Raw genomic sequence first — 17,644 nt, 5'->3', positions numbered from 1 at the left:
AGATTGTTGATGCAATTCACTAGGGTGAGAATGATGAATCTCCCGTATTTTATTTGCTGAAACATTGAGAAGATGACCACCTTAGTTCATAGGAAGCTTCCTCAGCAGCAGTATAATAGTATATATCATTTTTCACTAATCAAAATTGTGTTCTTGCATCAGCGTGGTTTACAGAACATCTCATGGGAGGATTTCATTTCACATGAGGTCTTTACAGGTCCTCAAGTAGTTTTTCATGAGATAGGAGGACCTTCACATCAGCAGGAGATTCATGAGACACAAACCACTAGTGTCCCAGTGTTTGTCACCTATCAAAAGGGCACTAGAAGGTTGTTTGCAGCGACAAAACAAGTATTATCTCCACCCGGGGTGGAAGGGGTCTCATTTCTTCCATCAGCAGAGCAAGTACAGGAAAAGGGAAAATGGCCATTACATGATGAGGGGCCTTTAGGAGGGTAGGAGATAGATTTCATTCGTATTCAGGATGATGACATTGATTTGGGCTCACAAAGCTCTAAGCTCAAGGAGATCATTCAAGAGCAACAAGTGGACATTAATGATTTGTCTCTCAACCTAGAAAGAGCCAAGTGGATAATCAAATATCTGGAGCAAAGAAACAAATAGCTAGAGGACCAGCGAACCATTATGGAGCTACAAAACATACGAGAAAACTGGCAAGCTGCTAAGAGGAGGAAAGTCAAACTCACACCACTTGAACAAGAAATCAATGTTGATCATGAATCTTGGCTTGAGAGGGAAAATATCCACTTGGAAAAGACGCTAGAGAAGGCCAACAGAGAGAAAACTATGTTGAGGCACATGGCTCATCATTACTTGGCGAGAAACAAGGTGTGCAAAGTAAGAATTAGGATTTTGAAGGCCAAGTTGAAGAAGGCATTGAGGAAGAAAAAAGAGCAAGATAAACTTCTGATCTTGGCTGAGGTTTCCTTGGCCCAAAATAGCACTTGATGAAGGAAACTCAACTCAAATTTCAAGAAATTTGGGACACTTTTTGCAATTTTGAAATTTTTGGCCTAAAAAATGGGTTTTTTTGCTTGATGCACCGTGCCACCTAGCGCGCGCTTTTTCTAGGGACCTCCTTTTGAGTAAAACTCAGCATTTCTGGATTTTTCATGGAAATATATGAATGCCCACAAATGTCCAAGAAATTTTGACAGGTTTTGAGCTTCCAAAAAGGTCAAAAACACCTCAAAAATGACCTTTCTGCCCCTTTTTGGACACACAGGAAGCAATGTTGGGAGAACTCATTTTTAGAGGGGCAAACGGAGGTCAAATTTAGAAATGTTACTTGTTTTGGAAAGTAGACTGGTAGACCTTTCCAACAAGCCCACTTGGATAAAATTTGGACACAAGGAAGGTCTCCAAAATCGGCTGCAAAAAGGCGCTATGCATTGGGAAATCAACGCGGCACATAGGAGGAAATTTGCTCATTTTGGCCAAAAAACTCTGTTTTTCGCCTATTTTCTTCATAGTTTGACTTTTCTCTTTCTAATAGTCAAACTAATGATGTAATTTAATGTGACTTGATGGATTTTGATGTAATTATGCTGAATTTTCACTCATAGAGGTAGATTCATCCATCAAAAGGTAGTTTGCAACTGAATGAATCAATTCCCTAGTTTTTAGAGGCAAGATGTTCCACTGCCTACTTTTTAGTTCTCAGTTTAGATTTTGTTGGAACAGCTCCTAAACTTATGAGCTCGACCCCTAGAGGCTAGTATGAGTTGTTGGTTGCCTATATCTTTTAATTTTTCAGTTATTGGCAAGGGTTGGACTTTTGGGAAAGCTTGGAGCTTCATTGTATACTCATTTCAGCAGTTTGGCAAAGGAATAGACCAGGGTTTGCAATACTTTATGGGATTCTTGTGGCATCTTGCTTTGGTACTATGTTTCCTTCTATAATTGTAAGTTTACATGTGTTTTATGTATGCCATCATCTCTTCTTGCTTCATCTTAAACTAAATCAAATAAGGATAAAGGTAGAATTCATTGATTTTGCAGTGCTCTACCTAGGGTTTATTTAGTTATTTATGTTTTCAGCTGTTTGAAGAGGATCCCTGAGACTTTCATGCCCTCTTCAACTCCTCACCAGTCTAAAAGCTCTCCATCTCACTCACTTTGAAGTACGAAACCATTTGCCTACCTTGCCCCATAGAGATCTCTGCAAAACTGAACCTCATTCATCGGACCCAAATCTGCCTTTCACATTTGAGCCATCAAAACATCATCAAATTCAATTAAAACTCTTCTGAACATATACCTAGCCTAAAATTAGTCTTTACATCAGTCATCTCAAGCCTTCCTTGATAAATTTTCATTGAGATTGATGAGGAGAGAGCCCTCTCCCAACCTGGTAGGGATAGCTACCAAGTTAAAAGTGGTTTAATGTTACCCTAGATCCTACCTTTCTCAGCCTGAGGTAGATTTAGGCACTAACATATTGGCGACCGTACTGGGGATAGATTGTTTATTTGTTAGTGTTATTCATTTTATAAACTTAGACGGAGCCTGAAGTTATGCCAGGTAGCCTTCGAACTGCACATTGCTTTGCGAGTGCATAAGTAGATAAAAGCTGCTTCAGTCAATCTCCGGTCTAGTCTTATAAATGAAACATCTGACTTGCAAATTGCCCCAGTACATCAGATAATTCTAGACTTTTGGATGATGAGTTTAGAATTTGATAGGCTGAATAAGTTGATTTTGTCCGTTTGATTTTTGGGAATAATTCAACACACTGGCTTCCAGATGACACACCAGAGCAAATCCTGATCCTGATCCACCTCCTGTGTATGAAAATCCCAATCTTATTCCAAGAATCCTTCGTCAAGAAAGTTCTGTGATTCCTGTGTTCAAATCTCATTCATGTCCTGTTGTTTTTTAGTATCTTGAAGATCTTGAGTTTGACGAACATTTTGATCTGTCGTTGTTTGAGACCAAATCTGAAAGTGTTGTTGGTTCTACTGTCCTAAATCCAAAGTTTGTCAAAGATCTTGAAACTGAAAAGGCAAATAAATCAATTGATGATTATATTTTGAAACTTCAAACTTCCATTGTGGCTACAAACATTCCTGAATTCTTAGAGTCTGCATCTAGAACTCTTGGGTCATCTTCTATTGCATCTAGTTCAGAAATTCCTACTGAACCTCCTTACATTCCCACCATTCCCGTGCAGCCTTCCATCTCTGATCAAAAATCTATAGTGTTGTCACCTCCATCCACTCCTTCTACCCCTCAAACATCAAAAATTTCTTCACCTCCATCCACACCTCATACATCAGCTGCTCCAACCCCTCCTACATCCCCAAGACTAGTCGTAAATCCACCTAGAGCAATGGCTGCCCGATATGCACCCCTTGTGTTGCCTCAAAACTTGGATGACATGCCCGCTGATTATCAAAGAAAAATTCCATTGTTTGATGGTACCCCTCAAGGTATCACAACTCAACAACATGTGGATAGGATGGCAGATTTCTTTGATCTCCACGAGATCGATGCAGAAAATGTAACAATGAGATTGTTTGTGCAAACTTTTGGAGGTGAGGTCAAAAAGTGGTTTAGAGCATTGCCGGCTAGAACAATCAATTCATTGGAGGCACTTCAAAGACACTTTTTGGATCGTTGGGAGGTAAAAAAGAACCCTCTTCAAATTCTTTCCGAATATGAAAACATCAAGAGGAATGTTGGTGAGAGTGTCCAAGATTATTTTGTTAGATTCAATACTGTTTACAGTGCAATTCCTGTTGATAAAAATCCACCTATGGGGCTGGATTTGATTAAGTTTCCTGATGGTTTTGATCCTGATATGGCCTATCAATTAAGAGAAAGAGATCCGGCCACTTTGGAAGACATGCAGAAAATTGCAGTCAGCGTTGAAGAAAATCTGCTTGCCAAGAGAGCTAGAAAAAAGGCTGACAAGAAGGTAATAATAAAGGAAGAGGCTTCCACTTCATATCAAGTGCTCCATAAGATTGAGAAGATGTTTGACAGGTTAACAATTGATAAGCCCGAAGCACAAGTCAGAAATCCCAACTTCCGTGGTCAGCAACAACCACAATTTAGAATCAAGCAACGAGAGCAACGAGCACAAGACCAAGCGGCATATCAGTAGGTGAAGACACCCTTACAACAAAATTTTGTACATGGTCTAGAAACAGATGATGAGGAGAACGTAATTGGAGAGGAGAATCATTTCTTTACACCTGATGATATGCCAATTTTTATCACTGAAGATGAGGAGTATTCAGAGAGCCCAGCTGTACCAAGGGATGAACATTTCATCTTGGCAAATGAAACAATTCTTGAAGAAGAGTCTGATGAATATCAGAGGGGTTACATGAATGCTTTGATAGCCCAGCAGCGACAATATTCACTAAGGAGTAGAGATGTACCCACAAATCCAATTTAGAAAAGGAAGGAGGCGAAACCGCCAAAGAATGATCCTCCCATTGTGCAGAAAAAGGGAAAAGAGACAGCTGATCCTATCACGAACCAAAAACCATCAGCAAATGAAAATCAAATCAAACAAGTATATCAAAGGAGAAAACTGAAAAGAAGGATGTTTTAGATAAAAATTTAGAGAAAACATCAATTTTTAATTTAGAAAATGAAATTTCTAAGTTAAAAGTATCTATTTCTTTGACTAAGTTGATGAAGAATAGAAGCTATAAAGGTCAGGTGTCTAAGATTTTGAATTTAGATCCATTATCTGATATGGTAAATGTAGAGGATGATCAACCTGAGTTGATCTTTGGTCTAGCATTGGAAGGTCAATCTCAAGATAGTGATGTAGATCCTTTTTACATCAGCCTTAGGGTGCAAGACTATGTGTTAGATAATGCTATGTTTGATTCCGGAGCCTCTCATAATCTCATGCCTAAGGAAATCATGGAGAAATTGGGTTTGGATATCACCAGAAAGTATCATGACCTTTACTCTTTCGATTCTGGTAGAGTAAGATGCATTGGTCTTATTAAAGATTTGGTGGTCAGTTTGGATCAAATTCCAGCGAAAAATGTTTTGATGGATGTGGTTGTGGCAGATATTCCTCCTAGATTTGGTATGCTTCTTTCTAGAACTTGGGGAGCAAAACGTAAAGGGACATTGCAGCTTGATTTCTCCTATGCTACTATTCCCATGTTTGGTCAGATGAGGAAATTATACTGAGAGCAAAAGATGAAGTACATGATCACTAGCAAGGAGAAACCGGTAAATCATCCAATCAACTATGTACATACTGCTTTAGAATCATTTGTTTTATATTCTAATAGTTTTAATGATGTAAATAGCCAAGTAGTTGAAGTAGAAGACATTCCAGAGATCACTGAAATTTTCAGAGAGGTCTTGAAGCAAGAAATACAAAGACTTGATAGTACCGCTGAGAAATCAGACTTCTGACAACAGCAAAATAATGATGGATAGTAGGGAAAAGTAAAAGAGCAAACATAATTTCAGCATTTGGAAGAGGACGAAACTAGCATGTGGGGCATGGATTTTGATGGCGCAGTAGGAAGGGAAGGTGCTGGAATTGGCATTTGGATATGCAGCCCTGTTTTCTCACCAAACAAAGTGCTAAGTAATGTAAGGGTCTGTTCATATAAATTGGCTTTTGACTGTTCAAATAATGAGGCTGAATATGAGGCTTTAATTTCTAGTTTGAAAATCCTTAGAAAGTTAAATGCTAAAAGAATTTCAGTCTATGGCGACTCCAAGTTAGTTATCAAGCAAGTGAAAGGGGAATACCAAGCTAAGCATCCTTGAATGTGGGCATACCGCAATGTGGTATTAGATATCTTGAGATTGTTTCCAGATTACACTTTGACATGTGTCCCTCGTGTTCAGAATGTTATTGTAGATTCACTTGCAACAACAACAAGTAATTTGAAAATTCCGATGAATTCAAACAATAAGTTTGAGATTCATGTAAAACATCGCCGGGCTGTCCCTAATAATCAAAGGTATTGGTAGGTGTTTCAAGATGATAAAGAAATCAAAGAATTTCTGCAAAATGAAGGTAAATTCAAAGACACTTATATCGATGGGGAGCATGATGATGGTGAAGTAGATATAGAAGTCAATCAAATGGAAGTTTTATAGCTCAAAGAAAATTTCATTCCTAAAGGTCTAATACCTTTAGAGGAGTCGTTTTATCAAGATGATGTAGCCTGAAAATCGAGCTTGATGCCAACCAAGAAAGGAGTTGAGGATGTGAACATTGGATCAATAGAAAATCCTAGAATGGTCAAGTTATCAAAGGCGTTGCCTCCACAGGTAAAAGCAAAGTATATCAATTTATTATATTCATTTACTAATGTATTTGCATGGGACTATTCAGATTTGAAGGCATATGATATGAGCATAATTCAGCATATAATTCTGATCAAGCCAAATCAAAAGCCATTTGGACAGAACTTAAGAAGAATAAATCCAAAGCTGCTACCCGAAGTGAATCGATTGTACAAAGCTAGTATAATCGTCCCCATAAGATTTTCAGATTGGATTTCAAATTTGGTGCCCGTGCGTAAGAAAACAGGTGAGATTCGATTATGTATTGATTTCAGAAATCTGAATAAAGTATCTTTGAAATATAACTATCCATTGCCCAAGATGGATCACATACTTCAACGAGTAGTTGGAGCGTCCCGCATGTCGCTACTCGATGGTTACTGGTTATAACCAAATTCTGGTCCATGAGGATGACAGAGATAAAACAACGTTCACTACTCCGTGGGGAACTTTCCATTATGCCAAGATGCCTTTCAGATTGAAGAATGCTGGTGCGACCTTTTAGCGGGCCATGGATATTACATTTGCTAATGAAAAAGATGTCTTTTTAGTTGTTTATCTTGATGATTTGACAGTTTTTCCTAATTCAGATGAAGAGCACCTTTATCATTTGAAGATTGTATTTCAGCAGTGTAGAAAGTATGGTATATCTCTCAATCCAAAGAAGAGTCTGTTTTCCATGGATGAAGGCAAGCTTCTCAGTCATATTATATCAAAGGAGGGCATCCGCATTGATCCAGCTTGAGTGGAAGCCATTCAGAAGACTGATTTTCCACGAAGTAAAAAGGAGATCCAATCAATCAACGGTAAGATGAATTTCTTACACCGCTTTGTGCCCAATCTTGCAGAACATTTAAGGGAAATCACAAACATGTTAAAGAAAGATAGTGTAGCGAAGTGGACCGAGGAAGCAATTAAGTCTTTCAATTTGGTGAAATTGGCCCTTTCTTTAGCTCCGGTTTTAATCATCTCGGATTATACTCAAGATTTCATTTTGTTTTCATTTGCCTCGGATCATACAATGGCAGCGGTCTTAATGCAGAAAAGAGACCAGCTCGAGAAACCAATTGCATTTTTCAGCAGAACCATAAGGGATGCAGCTTTAAAGTATAATATTATTGAAAAGAAAGCTCTTGCTTTGGTAAAGGCATTAAAATATTTTTGAGTCTATATTCTGCATTCTCACATCCTTGCTTATGTCCCTAACGCTGTTGTTAAAGATGTCTTAGTGCAAACAGATCCAGAAGGGAGACGAGGCAAATGGATCGCTGCTTTGTTGGAATATGACGTGGAAATCAAACCAACAAAGCTCATCAAAGGACAGGGGCTGGCCAAACTAATGGTTGAGTCAAATTTTCATGCCTTGGACATTAATCTCATTGCTGCTATGTCCGAGGAAGATGAAGAAAGTTCGCCCGCTCAGGTATCAGAAATTTTTCTTCTTTCTCCTTGGTATTCAGACATTGTTTATGTGCTCCAAAATCTGTCACCACCACCTGGAATGGCTAAGAACAAAAGTAGGACCCTGAAATTAAAGGCTGCCAAGTTTTGTATCATGAATAATGCACTCTATTGGAAAGATCCCGGTGGTGTCTTACTCAATTGTTTAGTTGAAGAAGAGGAAAAACAGGTTATGGAAGACTTTCACAAGGGAGATTGTGGAGGTCATCTTTTCTAGAAGACAACAGCCAACAAAATTTTGAGAGCGGGATATTATTGGCCAACTCTCTTTGCTGATGTGTACAAAACTATTACAAGCTGCCACGAATGTCAGATTTTTCAAGGTAGGAGAAAATTGCAGCCTTTACCGCTCAAGCTGATTGAAGTAAGTGCTCCATTTCAGCAGTGGGGTTTGGACTTCGTTGGCGAGATTCATCCTACTTCTTCAGTGCAGCACAAGTGGATCCTCACAGTGACAAACTATTTTACCAAATGGATTGAGGCAATTCCCACTAGGTAGGCCACTGATTCGGTAATCATTTCATTTCTTGCAAAAAATATTTTGTCTCATTTTGGTTGTCCAAGCAAGCTGATCACTGATAATGCAACAGTTTTTAAATCTAAAAGAATGATTGAATTTTGTAATAAATATCAAATTAACTTGGGGCACTCAACTGCATATTATCCACAAGGCAATGGATTGGCGGAATCCTCAAATAAATCCTTGGTCAATATTATCAAAAAGTTGTTGGACACGAACAAGAAGAGTTGACACAAAAAGTTGGTTAATGCACTTTGGGCAGACAAAGAAAGTCAAAAGAAATCTATAGGCATGTCCCCTTTCGAGCTCGTGTATGGTGTTGACACAGTATTCCTGACCTCTCTCGCAGTCCCAGTGGTTAAACTTCTGTAGGAAGCTAGTAGCGAGGATGATCATTTGCAGCGAAGAATCAATCAAATGATCCATTTACAACAAACTAGAGAGGAGGTTTTTCAGAACACTTTCAGGCTGCAAGAGAGAATCAAGAAAATATATGATCGAAAGGCAAAGGCGGACAAGTTTCAAATAGAAGACATAGTGCTGAAATGGGACGTGAGAAACGAAGATAAAGGTAAGCATGGCAAGTTTGAGAATCTTTGGAAAGGACCTTTCAGAATTGTTGCATATCGGGGCCAAAATGCTTTCCTTCTGAAAGAAATGAATGGAGAAGATTGTCTAGGTGGGCCGGTCAATGGTCGGCTGCTCAAACGGTACTATTTCTGAAATGTTTTCTGCTGTCATATGTATCATTGTACATACTGGTTTATTTTATTTCATTGCAAGTGTGTACTATCATCATTCATAGTCTGATTTCAGTTTTGGTTTGGATTGTTTTAGTCAGGTCTTTCAGTCGATTTCAGTCTTGAAATTGAGTCAGTTTTGAGTCAGATTTTAGTCCTGAAATTGAGTCAAGAGTTTGGTTTTGGTTTATCGAAGTTATTGATTCCATAGCCCAATGGACAAAGGCACTGCCTACTTTCCCAGAGATCTGTAGTTCTTGGCACCTCCAAGGAGTTACCATCCCCATTGGAGCCAATGTTAGTGTCGGTATCTTCATCCCTCCGTCAGTGATCAAATTCTCTTGTTGCATTGCATATTAGGTGTCTCACCCAATTAGCTGCATTCCATTAGGGTCATGGATCATCTGATGGTAGTGGCTTATTATACATTTTCCCTCATGTGTTGGCCCATTTTCATTCATCTAGATCATCTGCAGTCAATTTTTGTCTTTAAATCTGCAAAAGTCATTTTTAGGGTTTTAGGTCTCATTAGGTCTAGGGTTTCGTCAATTAGGTCTTCAAAATGATCAATAATGGTTAGCAGGTGCATGAGGAGGTCAAGTAAAGTTTCAGCAACAATAATTTCCATAATCACATGCTCAGTGATTGATTTTTCCTTAAAACCCTATTTTGAGGAAAAACAAAGTTTTTTATGTTTTCATGTATAAATTTGATGTAATTTCATTTTTTTCATATGTAATAACCTCAATGGCAACCCTGGTCACCTTGCCAAGCCTCTGCAACTCCATCACCTGCAAGGCAAACAAAAAGTCAAAGCATTCAGTTCATCAAAGGAAAAAATAAAGCAAACTGCCCAAAAACAGAGTTTTAAAAGCAAGTCAAAGGCAAACATTACAAAGTGGGTTTTTATAAGTGAAAAATTAAAATCCTTTGTATATAAACCATTTGTTATGTTTAAAGAGTTCATTTGCATCTAAAGGAGAAAGAGTGAACAAGAGAAAGGTCGTGTTGAAGCCAAAGAGCAAAATAGCAGCAACTTTGGCAAATTTCAGGGGTGCGGTGCATTAGGTCGTGGGTGCGGCGCATCCATATGGTGCAACACATTGGGCTGCACTCTTCAGTGTAAAAATTACACAGGTGTGACACGTTGAAGTGGCGCGGCGCACTGGGTTTATGGTGCGGCGCATAGGGTTTGGAAGCCAATTTCATCCACAACCAGCTCTCAAACTGCAAAATTTGCTCAATATTCAGTTGTTCAAGTAAGTCAAACATTCCTCCATGATCAGTGAATGAGTTTCTCTTGGTGTTTATGGTGATTTAATGAGAAAAACTTGAAACCCTACCTCCTTGCAATTTTTGTCAAAAACAATTGCATAGGGTTTACAACTTGTGTTTTTTGCTGCTAACTCCACAAAATTTCTCACTCCCTCACTCTTTCATTCCCTCATTCATTTTCTCCCTCTCATTACATTTTCATCAACCCATTCCCCCAATCCCCATATCCCTAAGTTTACTAATTCTAAATCCCTAATCCCACTATCCCAAACCCTAGTTAAAAATTCCCAAACCCTAACTGCTGCCCCAAAGCTTAAATATTGTTCCCTAAACCCTTCTATTCCCCAAAATCCTGTCAACAACATTCCCAAAACCCCTCATACACTTTCCCTCCACAGTCCCTCATACATTCTCATCCTTGACAGCAAAAACCTAAAGACACCATAAATCTCTTCATACTCATCAAAGAAAACTCAAACATTGGCAAACATGGAGTCAGATCCTTCCTATGATCGAAATGAGGAGACACTCAATGATTCTTCTAGAGAAATGCATGCACCAAGGAGACCTCACAAGGGTGGTAAACATATATGAGAAGAGCCTACTTCACTTGCCGAGATGTTGGCCTGTCCTCTTGCTGTCACATGCTTTCAACACCAATCTTGTTATCAGTTCTGTGAGATGGTAGAGAGAGTCCAATACCATCATGAGTTGGCCAGACTATTTGTGCTCCATCTTCATAATGGTCAAGTCACTTTGGCAGGTGTGACATTCACCTTGACACCCGAGACTATTTCTCAAGCAACTGGCATTCCAAATGTTGGTGAGCAGTGGAATAAAAGGCAGCAAATTGATAGAGAGCATTATGAGCCTTACATCAAGGCTGGTTATCAAAGGCATCTCAATAGAGTTTTTCCCTTCAAATATCTGAAGGATGCATATGCTCCCTTGATGAAACTCATAATTAAATATTTCAGCTGTGAGGGCCGGTTTTCTTACCTATATGCCTATCACATCAAATTGTTGATGCACTTCACTAGGGTGAGAATGATGAATCTCCCCTATTTTATTTGCCGAAACATTGAGAAGATGACCACCTTAGTGCATAGGAAGCCTCCTCAGTAGCAGTATAACAGTATATATCATTTTTCACTAATCAAAATTGTGGTCTTGCATCATCTTGGTTTACAGAACATCTCATGGGAGGATTTCATTTCACATGAGGTCTTTACAGGTCCTCAAGTACCCCCAACAATTTTTTATGAGACAGGAGGACCTTCACATCAGCAGGAGATTCATGAGACACAAACCACTAGTGTGCCAGTGTTTGTCACCTATCAAAAGGGCACTAGAAGGTTGTTTGCAGGTGCAAAACGAGTATTGTCTCCACCCGAGGTGGAAGGGGTCTCGTTTCCTCCGTCAGCAGAGTAGGTATAGGACAAGGGCAAGCGGCCATTACATGATGAGGGGCCTTCAGGAGGGCAGAAGATAGATTTCATTCTTATTCAGGATGATGACACCGATTCGGGCTCACAAGGCTCAAAGCTCAAGGAGATCATTCAGGAGAAACAAGTGGACATTCATGATTTGTCTCTCAACCTAGAAAGAGCCAAGTGGATAATCAAATATCTGGAGCAAAGAAACAAACAACTAGAGGATCTGCAAACCATTATGGAGCTACAAAACATACGAGAAAACTGGCAAACTGCCAAGAGGAGGAAAGTCAAGCTCACACCACTTGAACGAGAAATCAATGATGATCGTGAATCTTGGCTTGAGAGGGAAAATATCCACTTGGAAAAGATGCTAGAGAAGGCCAATAGAGAGAAAACTATGTTGAGGCACATGGCTCATCATTACTTGGCGAGAAACAAGGTGTGCAAAGCAAGAATCAGGATTTTGAAGGCCAAGTTGAAGAAGGCATCGAGGAAGCGAAAAGAGAAAGATAGACTTCAGATCTTGGCTGAGGCTTCCTTGGCCCAACATAGCACTTGATGAAGGACACTTAGCCCAAATTTCAAGAAATTTGGGACACTTTTTTCAATTTTGAAATTTTTGGCCTAAAAAATAGGTTTTTTGTCTGATGTGCCACGTCACCTGGTGCGTGCTTTTGCTAGGGACCTCCTTTTGAGGAAAAATCAACATTTCTAGATTTTTCATGGAAAGATATGAATGCCCAAAAATGGCCAAGAAATTTTGACAGGTTTTGAGCTTCCAAAAAGGTCAAAAACACCTCAAAAATGACCTTTCTACCCCTTTTTGGACACACAGGAAGCAGTGTTGGGAGAACTTAGTTTTGGAGGGGCAAATGGAGGCCAAATTTAGAACTTCCACTTGTTCTAGAAAGTAGGCCCACTTGGAGAAAATTTGGACACCGGTAAGGCTTCCAAAATCAGCTGCAAAAAGGCGCTATGCATTGGGAAATCAGCGTGGCGCATAGGAGGAAATTTGCTCATTTTGGCCAAAAAACTCTATTTTTCGCCTAGTTTCTTCACAGTTTGACTTTTCTCTTTCTAATAGTCAAACTCATGATGTAATTTAATGTGACTTGATGGATTTTGATGTAATTATGCTAAAATTTCACTCATAGAGGTAGATTCATCCATCAAAAGGTAGTTTGCAATTGAATGAATCAGTTCCCTAGTTTTTAGAGGCAAGTTGTTCCGCTGCCTACTTTTTAGTTCTCAGTTTAGATTTTGTTGGAGCAGATCCTAAACTTATGAGCTCGACCCCTAGAGGCTAGGATGAGTTTTTTGTTTGCCTATATCTTCTAATTTTTTAGTCATTAGCAAGGGTTGGACTTTTGGGAAAGCTTGGAGCTTCATTGTATACTCATTTTAGCAATTTGGCAAAGGAATAGACCAGGGTTTACAACGCTTTATGGGATTCTTGTGGCATCATGCTTTGGTATTGTGTTTCCTTCTATAATTGTAAGTTTACATGTGTTTTATGTTTGCCATCATCTCTCCTTGCTTCATATTAAACTAAATCAAACAAGGATAAAGGTAGAATTCATTGATTTGCAGTGCTCTACCTAGGGTTTATTTAGTTATTTATGTTTTCAGCTGTTTGAAGAGGATCCCTGAGAATTTCATGCCCTCTTCAACTCCTCACCAATCTAAAATCTCTCAATCTCACTCAATTTGAAGTACCAAACCATTTGCCTACCTCACCCGATAGAGATCTTTGCAAAACTGAGCCTCATTCCCTGGACCCAAATCTGCCTTTCACATTTGAGCCAACTAAACATCATCAAATTCAATCAAAGCTCTTCTAAACATATACCTAGCCTAAAATTAGTCTTTACATCAGTCATCTCAAACCTTCCTTGATAAATTTTCATTGAGATTGACGAGGAGAGAGCCCTCTCCCGACCTGGTAGGGCTAGCTACCAGGTTAAGCATGGTTTGATGTTACCCTAGATCCTACCTTTCTCAGCCCGAGATAGATTTAGGCACTAACATGTGTGAAATCGTATGCATTTGTGTGTTTGATAGAGACTGGCAGAGGAATGAGAGGCTATGGGATTTCTAACCTACAAGCTAAATATAGTGATTGGGGAAGGTGGAATTTTGAATCCATGATTAATAAAGTTAAGGATTATTTACTCATGTTAGTGAGGTAATCTAATATTTATTGTGTTTATAAAATTCTTAAAAGTTTACTCTCCTGGTGAACAATATTGATGCATCAATACGACCACCACCTTTATGCATTAGATTTCCTAGTTTCCCACATAAACCAACAACAAAACAAAGTAGAAATTGTTCAGTGGAAATTACTCGTTTCACCAAATCCTTTCTCATTAACATGTACAGAAAGGCCATTTGTAATGATTTTTAATGTCTTGCAATGCCGTTTTTTTCTCAATGTGAGCTTGAAAATTTTGTAAGATAAAAGGCTTCTCCCACCATTTAGTTTTGAATGTTAACATCACATTGAAACATGTGGGAATGAATTTCCTTAACATGTGTAGGGTTATTTGGTAAGATAATCCTTTTGAATTTCCAACTCATCTTGAAACCAAAATTTCAATTTGTATTAGAGGGTAATTCTAGACATTTTATGAAATCGCGGACCATTATCCTATAACATAATCTTTGGAATCTCATATCATAATAGTACAAACCAAAATATGGACTTGAAACCAAGATTTCAATTTGTATTCGAGGGTAACACTGGAAATTTTATTAAGTCATGGACCATTGTCCTATAACATAATATTTGGAGTCTCATGGAATACTATTACAAGTATTTTGGCTTGATCAAAATTTTAGAACACAAACTCTTATTCCTCTTTTTTATACCTTTAAGATAATGTTAAAAGTGGTTAATGATATGTTGAAATTGTGTATTCTAATTATGTTTTAGATTCTATTTAATATTTCGAATTTTTTATTATTAATAAATCCTTATAAGTGGTTAATGCCCCATCAAGATTGTGTATTCTAATTAGGTTTTAGATTTTACTTACAAAGAGTTTATTCAAACTCTTTAACTAATTTGTAATCTTATATATAAAATTGAGTGTGATCACTCTTTCTTATTTTTTATTGGGGATATTTAAATGAAGATATGATCTTCTTTGGCCATTTTAAAAAATTATCCATAGCTAGAGATACCCCATCTAGTTCTACAATGTTGGTCTTCAACTAGCTTAAAATTGTTATCATTTGAGTAGCCAGGTCCTAGAATCAAGGTGGTGCATAATTATTTATGTACTTTACTAGAACATGATCTACATTTGAGGATACTCATTCCCCCCTTCCCACACCCCCTCCCCCCCCCCCCCCCCCCCCCCCCCCCCCACCCCACAATATCTTAATCCTTCTTATAGGCTCCTAACTTTGGCTTTATAATATTCTATTAATTTAGCCTTGTCTTTAATATTCTACATAGAGGCTTGAATGAATAACACTCATATTAATGCTATTTATCAGGTATCCTCTAAGATATCCACACCTGTAGGATTTTCTATAGTTACTGAAAGTATTAGAGCACAAAAAATGGGAAGCCTCTTTATATATTTCTTCATAATTTCTTTATAATATTGATTCGTATTGATTAGGGATAAACATAAAGCATGTATAATGATTAGTATTACTTACATATGTAATCACATTTCCTTTATCGTTTTATGGAGACACATAATCTACATGTATCATTTTAATCAACATACTGAAAGATAATGGTATTGTTACCATTGAGATCCATTCCATTACTGCTAATCACGGTGGGTATGATAGGTACATACTTGAGCTTAATGTATATAAGTGAAACCTCCTTCATGTTAATATAAGCCTGTTATGAATATTTAGATAAACTTAAATACAGACAAATAAATAATTAATAATAAGTAATCGTAGTTATATTTTAAATAGTCATTAGTTAAAATGGAAAGGCATGTCTAAAAAGACATGTCCAGTCATGAAGGGGCAATTGCCTAGGTATATAAGAGGTTCATCATTGCAACATTCAATCATACTTGTACATTTCATATTATTAATAAAAATATTACTTACAATACATTATGTATTTTACATTTTAAAAGCACAACAAATATAAGTCTTGCCACTTTAGTGGTATCAGAGCCATCTGATCCTTTGGATGTTATTCACTGCACAATCTACCATTAAGTTTAGGTCCTGAAATCATGGAATTAAGTGAATATCATAAAAATAAATTGTTAGATGAAATTGGACAAGAATTACAACAAATACAACAAATAAAAAAATCATTTGCAAAATCATTAAAGGCTTTCAAAACACCAAATTCAACACCTACGATGGAAGAAGACATTGACATGAAAGGGACTAACAATAATGAATGCTCAAATCAGGAAATTGATGTTGAACATGTTGTATTATGAAATCCTCAAGGTGACATAGATAAGATTGTTGAAGAACATGACAAAACTGGTGTTGCAAGCCAGAAAATCGTGGATTTTGATCTAGTTAAGTCAATTTCCAATACAGTTGATTTACAACAGACAAAGGAGAAAAAAGCGCATGACTTATATAGCAGTATTTTTCATGATGCATTTCACTTGAAAAAAAAATAGTGTGTAAAATACCCTATGTATCACCTGAATGAAATAAGACAGCATATAGAAGAGGAGGATGGTGAAGAAGAAAGGGACTACCAGCCCAAGCTTATTCTGCAGATGAACAATAGCTCAATGAAATTGATTACCATCAATCCAAAACAAAACCTCACATGGACACAAAGCATAAATCTTTTGTGTTAATCAAAAATAATTTTGAGGACAATAATAAAAAAGAAATTGAGGACAATAATACAAACCTTGTAAGAAAAAGGGTATTTGAAAGGCTCAGGAAAGTTGAGGACAATAAAGAATCTGAATCACTAGGACACCTACGACATCAACCTAGAAAAATCAAGGATATGAGAAATTTATTCTACCTCACGTTTTCTCCAGTAAATCTAGACTCACAAGCAGGTGTTCCTGGGGTTTCAAAAAATGTCAAGGGCAGAAAATCATTAAAACAAGCTGAGAAGGCAAACCCCCAGCCATATTTCCAAAATATTGTTAGCATTTTCGGAATAGGTTATGGATCTGTTGTAATTGTGGCATACAATAATTTTGACAAACAGGCCTTAATCGCAATCCATAGCAAAGGTCTCAGGTATTTCACACAAGTCGACATGGGAGAATATTTTTGTATGAATTGTGGTGTTGAAGAAGAATCTCACCCTGTTCAAAATGAATAAAGATGCTTAGAAGTTTCAAATAACTCGTTCTAGTGCATCTGAGAGATTTTATTGTTGGGAAGCTCAATGATTTCATGGTTTGTTATGGAGAACCCTGTGTCATTCCTTTCAAATTTGGGAAGATTCAGACTGTAATGAAAGAGGTCGATATTGAGGATGTTGTGAGTCTTGCTATTTTTTCTGCAGACCCCTTATCAATTAATCAAACTTTCGTCAGAAAAACTTATCCCAAGGAAATGAAGATTGTTCTCAAGGAGCCTTGCCTAGTTAAAAACAAGAATGGTTTCATATTCATTGATGTGGACAATCCTTCATCCATTGAAAGGGTAGAGAATTTTCCTTCACCTTCACATATGATTAATGAAAAATTCAAGTAGTGGTTTTTCGATGGGATCGCACTCACAAAGAGAAAGAATGGAATGAATGTGTTCGAAATTACACCAGAGCCCTACTCTGCGACCCTTCCAAAAATATTGACCATGAACAAAGGTTAAATCATGCATTCAAGATGCTCTCTGATAGATGTTGTGCATACATTGAACTACAAAGATACATAGAAGCATTGCAAGATGTAGAAAAATGTTGGGAGTTGGAGCCTTCAAACAAAATCTCT

This window comes from Pinus tabuliformis, chromosome 7 (assembly GCF_031772625.1).
Source record: "Pinus tabuliformis cultivar Carrire ecotype Pingquan chromosome 7, CPIR1, whole genome shotgun sequence".
Lineage (NCBI taxonomy): Eukaryota > Viridiplantae > Streptophyta > Pinopsida > Pinales > Pinaceae > Pinus > Pinus tabuliformis.
This window is presented reverse-complemented; position numbering follows the sequence as displayed.